We start from the raw sequence: 6,104 nt of genomic DNA on the forward strand, positions 1-6,104 counted from the left end.
TTGTTTTCATATCTTGATTATTGTGACTAATGCTGCACTGAACATGGAAATGCAGATATCTTCACAAGGTAGTGATTTCATTTCCTTCTGAGTATATGCTTAAAAGAAAAATTCCTGGGTCATGTGGTAATTCTACTTTTAGTTTCTTTAGATACCTTCTTACTGGTTTTCATAGTATGGTATCAATCTACATTTTCACCAGTGGCATACAAGAGTTCCCTTTTCTCCACACTCTTAACACATTTATCTGTTTTTAAAAATTTTTTTTGTAAAGATAAGGTCTTATTATGTTGCCCAGGCTGCTCTCAAATTCCTGATTCCAACTAAACCTCCCACCTTGACCTCTCGAAGTACTGGAATTACAGGCATGAACTACCACACCCAGTCAACACTTATCTTTAAACTTTTTGATAATAGTAGCCATCCTAAGAGTTATGAAGTGGTGTCTCATAGTGGCTTTGATTTACATTGCCCTGATGATTTAATGATGTTGAACAATTTTTCATATACCTGTTGGTCATTTTTATGTTTTCTTTGGAGACATGTCTATTCAGATGTTTTGTCCATTTTTAACTGGGTTATTTGTTTTTCCCGTATTGAGTTGTATGAGTTATTGATAAAGCTTGGATATTAACCTCTTAGGGCACTCATTCATTCTCTTTTTTTTTTTTGAGTTGGAGTCTCACTCTGTCGCCCACACTGGAGTGCCGTGGCCGCTCCCGGCCACCGCAGCCTCGACCAGCTGGGCTCCGGCGATCCTTCCGCTTCAGCCTTTCGAGTAGCTGGAGCTACAGGCGCGCGCTACCACGCCCGGCTAATTTTTTTGATTTATTGTAGAGATGAGGTCTCGCTGCCCAGGCGGGTCTCGAACCCGCGGGCTCAGGCAATCCACTCACCTCAGCCTCCCAAAGGCGCGGGATTACAGGTTGAGCCACCGAGCCTGGCACCATTCTCATTGTTTTAACAACATTTTAGATGCTGGAGCTTTCCAAGTTAGACCTACATCCAGCTCTCTCCATGAGTTTAACTGACTAGTTGTAACAAAGAAAATCTCAACCAAAATGGATTTTAGAAGTTTTTTCCTACTCTCTTTCTACCTTCCCTCCCATTTCCTGCCTGACACTCCCTTGCATTTTGTTCACTTTCTAATTACGTGCTTGCTTCAGGTTCTGGGGCTAATCTTGGAGCAAACGGCAGTGTGTTTCCTCCCCACTTTGCGCCTACCTTCTGGCTGCGGTAAATCTATGCCAAGAGAGCGCCGGCCTAGGCCAAAGATGGGGCAATAACTCAGATAACCATGGAAATAAGTCACGTAGGCAGACCAGCACCCATTGTCACTCCTATAGTTTCCTTTTTAAGACCCTGCGCGCAGCCCAAAAGTTGAAATGGTCTGTTTGAATTGTGAGCCGGACAATTTCCCCCTCAGCGGGTTTTTGGAATAAAGGCACTTTCCTTCCACTATCTCTCATCTCTGGCTTTGGGCATCGAGTGACCAAACTTGCAGACGGTTACATACATCATATTTCAATCTGGATATTAAAAAATTCAAGACGTCCAAACTAAATGTGTTATTTTGCTACCAAAACTCTTCTTCTATCTGAGATAATGCTACCATCGTCTAAATGGAAGAAATCTGGTTACAGTTTGTGTGTCAACAGTATAGTGAGCATTAAAGTTACCCACTGGAGCTTGCTGAAAATGCTGAGTCATAAACCCCTCAAATGATTATTCATTAAGTCTGAAGGGAGGCCCATGAATCTGCATTTTTAATGTCTTTCTCCAATGATTCTGATGAAGATTACCCCCAACAACCACTTCAAGAAATGCTCTCTGTCCTAGGGATTTCTGCAGGTATTCCCAGCTTTAGGACCTCAGAGACACTTCCCTAAGAGAAAACCCTGCGGGTGAAACAGGGTGGGTGGGGGTTTTGGGTTGGGGAGGCAGGGGAAAGGTAGACATAAGAGATAGTTTAAATTCCCCTGTAATCTCCAGCACAGCCTCCCAAAGCTACTCCAAATAAAAGCAAACTCAGTAAAATCTGTGCACTTCTAGACTGTCAGTTATCAGTAGCCACTCCCCTCCTAACAAGATTGACACCCTAAGACCCTCCTGTACAGTTCTTCCTGGACTGTCAATGATTTGTTCTTATACCTGCTGTCACCTCTCTCTCCTTTTTCTTCCTTTGCTCTTATTCCCACAGGGCACATTACTGTTTTAAGAAATAGAATTGCAAAGCCTATATGTATCTCAAGTAGACAGCACATACCTCTGTAGTGGAGATAGCATCCATTGTTTAATTTCTGTCTCCCCAAAGATACTTTTCAGACCTCCTCCACTGGAGAAAGCTCAATTATAGCATTTTTATCATAAAGAGACTTGGTTTGTATTAGAGTTTTTCAAAAATCAACCTCTTTGAAGTCGTGGATGAATTTGCTTTGTTGCCTTAAAGAATCCTAATTTGATATTTTCCTCAATTGTCCTTTTATACATGTTTTGCCTCTTAGTTCAGAAGTGAAATGATTTTGCCCAGGGTTATTAGAATAAAATTGGAGTTCAATTAGTCACTGAGACATGGCAACCAAGTAACTGATCCCGTTTTAATCTTTAACAAGTTCCATTATTCACAAATTGAGGCTGGCATTTAAGGAATTTGAAATAATGCAAACCACATAACTTTGAAACAGTCTAATATTCTAATACTCAGGATGAAATATATTTTTCACATTGATTAAGTCCTGAAACTGGTTTTGGATTGAAACATTGCCAAACAGAGATTATAGTGCAAACAGTATAAAACATCAATGTAAAGGTTGCTGATTTATTTTCATTTTCTCTTTTTGCAAAATGAATTTTGCATAATGTCATCTTGATGTTCAGTCTCCTTCCTCTGACTACATTTCAAAATGTATGGGAGGGAGTACATTTTTTTCACTGAGGGGAGCTGAAAAAAAATCGGCAATTTACCTAGGGTTGACCATGAATGTTTGCTTTGATTTAAGGTGGGTGAGGCATTGATTAACTCTACTTTTGTATATCCAAAGAAAGACATTTCACGTCAGCTGAGGTCACCTGCAGACATTTTCCACAGTTTGGAGCTATCCTTTGAAATATCTTGCATTTCTGCTTTCTTCTCCATATTTCTTTTCTCCACTCCCTTCCTCTCTCCCAGCTGCAGGGATTTGTCTTCTGAAAGAGTGGGAGTGGGAGGGAACAAGGAATGGAAGCAAAGCAGGGAGCATGAGCTAGAGAATGCCAGGATCTGGCTTTTGTTATTGGTTGGCTGCCGCCTGATGGATGAAGGAGGGAGGAGTGAACTCTCTTCAGTGTGTTCTGACGGAGCCGAAGTACAGAAACCATATTTACAGGTAAGAGCAAAAAAGAAAAAATAAGAAATTATGCTTTCTTTAAAAAAGAATGCTTCTCAAAATTTTATTGAAAGGATTGTGTAATATGAAAATGATTCTGTGGACATTTTCTGAAAGTGTGCTTCTTTCTTTACTTGAGGAAGCTTTGCAATGAGCTGCTCTTTCTCCTTGCAAAACCCTAAGCTTGTGAAAATAAAAATAAAATAAAATAAAAACACCAAAGGCATGTCTTATCCTAAATAACTTTCTAAGCAAGTGTTATTAAAGCAAAATTAATAGGTCAAATGAGCCATTATGTGTCTTTTAAAAATGTTTATGGAAGCTTATGTTATTAGGATTCACCGGAAGGATGAGAAAAGCTCAGTGAATTCCACAGGTTTTGAGAAAATGGAGCCTTCTCTGAATATAAAATTTTAGGTGGTGTCTTTTAATATTTACAATACGGTAAATTGCTTGGGAAAATCATTTTTGCAGAATCATTTTGTATTCTCTTTTAGCACTAATTTAGAATGAATGATTTGTGTGCATTTAAGTCCTTTTATTTACTTACTCTGCTTATGCTAAGTAGCTGTATTCTTTTATTCAGTAAATTTTAAGCTTATGTGATAATTAAGTAGTAATCTATCTGTATTTATCAACTTATATGAAGCCGTTTTTATTTTAAAAACTCAGAAGCCTAATTTTGAAGCATTAAACATTACTGTAAAAAATAGCATTTTAACAGGCATTTTTCATTATTTATTTCATTTATCAATCAAGTATATCTAGACAAGAATTCCATCAGAGCATTTATATTGCTGATATATCTCCAAGACAATATTTTTTAGTATTCTAAAGTTGAGATTTTAATTTACTAGTTGCTTATGTCTTTTAATATTGCCTTTTTTTCATTTAGAGAAAATAGGGATGAGTTCTAAATATGTAGGATAATACATTTTTAGTACAAACATATAAAATAAAAATGATTTTGCTCCAACTTATTTAATTCTACAGTTATTTTAATTCATAAATATAGGTCATTTAAGATTGAGGGAATCTTATTAAAATTGAACTGCTAAGATATATAATTGACTGGGACACACTGACAATCAATTAATACCTGTTGATTTAACAATAAAAGTTTTTCATGATGTAAATAATTTATTCATATATATTTGTAATATTTTTTGAATGAATCAAAACTACTAAGAATGACTACTTAATTTCTAAGAATTTTTGAACTTGTTTTTGCTTTTTGTTTTCACATTTTTTAATTTATTGTAGTTTTGTTTTTGTTTGAAAGATAAATTTTGTCATTTAATAAACAAACATAATAGTTCTTGCAAAATTAAAATAAGTGAGAAAGAAAAACTGCTGAATATTGGGTATAAATTATTCAAATGAATAAATAATTACCTTAAATTTCTTAAGTGTACTAAATATAGTTAATAACATGTTTACATGCATAAGTATCATACTGACCCAAACAATACTCATGCATAGTTTATTCTGAACTATTTCTAGATTTCAAAATTTATTACATAAGACTGAAATTTTGCCATGTTTCTAATGATTGGTGGATTTTTTTTTCTTTTTGGTTTTTGCCAAGCCAAATGATGGTTGAAACTAATCCAGCCTCCATACTGGAATTTAAGGTGATATGTAAGACCAGATATTCATCTCCTGAAATGTGTCAGAGAAAACAAGTCGATGCAGCTATATTTTTTAGAAATTATAAATTCTGAGTAAAGCTACCTCCAGGAATGAAGGGAAATTGATGAAAATTAGAGAGCAGAGTTCCACATGGTTTTAAATTATTCTGTCTCCTTGGAAACCAGCTGCTGCAGATGCATTTTGCTTTCTTTGGCTAAAAATATCACCCTTTTAATAATCACTAAGGGAGAGGTTCTGAATAAAACCAGAGTATATTGTTGCTGCTTTTTATAATTTCCTTAATGGTTCACATATTTTGGATGAAAAGTAGATAAACCCTTTCTCAATCAGCATTTCGTATCAGCCACTGGCAGACGTCTGCAAATCTTATAAAAATGAGACAATAAAAGTTATCTGAGAACAACCCAGTCCTGGTAGACTTTCTTCCCTTCTGAGTGGCCTTGGAACCCCGAAGAAGACACTGGATCATGTGCTTTCTCACCTTCAAATTCTTTCTTTCTCCTTTCTCCTCCCTTCTTTTCATGATTCCTTTCTGAGTCTTTGCACCACTGCTCATCTTTGTAAAAATGCACCCCAACTCAAAACGTGACAACCTGACTTCACTGTTCAGATGTGTAAATGGGTCGGTTTTATGCTCTTTCCAGTTCGGGTCAAAGTAAGTGTTGGTGGTATTTTCCTCCAGGAATCCAACTATTCCTTATATTTTATAGCATGTCATATATTTCTTCTTGAGTTTACAGCCATGTGTCCTCAAACATCTGTTAAACTGCCAGGGTCTTGGCTCTGGGAGACTTATGAGTCATTAAATACAGAATTTACAGCGTATCAATTTGGGGGTTCTCTGAAAAGCAGACACCAAGACCAGACTGGATGGAGAAGGGAAAGGACAACGGGCACAGGGAGCAGTACCAGGCAGGGACAGCTTTCAGACAGCAATGTGGGTCTGATACCTGCATCAGGAGAGAAGGAAGGAGGCCTGGGTAGAAAGAGCCAAAGACAACAGTGCAGCCTTGAAATTATCTCAGCCCAAGCTGGGCTCAGTGGCTCAGCCTGTAATCCCGCGCTTTGGGAGGCTGAGGTGAGTGG

The 6,104-nt window shown here is 37.2% G+C and overlaps 1 long non-coding RNA gene across 1 annotated transcript in view; it reads left to right on the forward strand.

Annotated features, from left to right (window-relative positions):
- Positions 1 to 3,271: 3,271 nt before the first annotated feature.
- LOC110595778 overlaps positions 3,272 to 6,104 on the forward strand; it is a 40,259-nt gene continuing 37,426 nt past the window's right edge. Inside the window, exon 1 of the long non-coding RNA XR_002482059.1 lies at positions 3,272 to 3,365. This is a non-coding gene — a long non-coding RNA (uncharacterized LOC110595778). The remainder of the gene's footprint in view (positions 3,366 to 6,104) is intronic.

This window comes from Carlito syrichta, unplaced genomic scaffold, assembly GCF_000164805.1.
Source record: "Carlito syrichta isolate Samal-C Ts95f unplaced genomic scaffold, Tarsius_syrichta-2.0.1 Scaffold304334, whole genome shotgun sequence".
In the NCBI taxonomy this organism is placed as follows: Eukaryota; Metazoa; Chordata; class Mammalia; order Primates; family Tarsiidae; genus Carlito; species Carlito syrichta.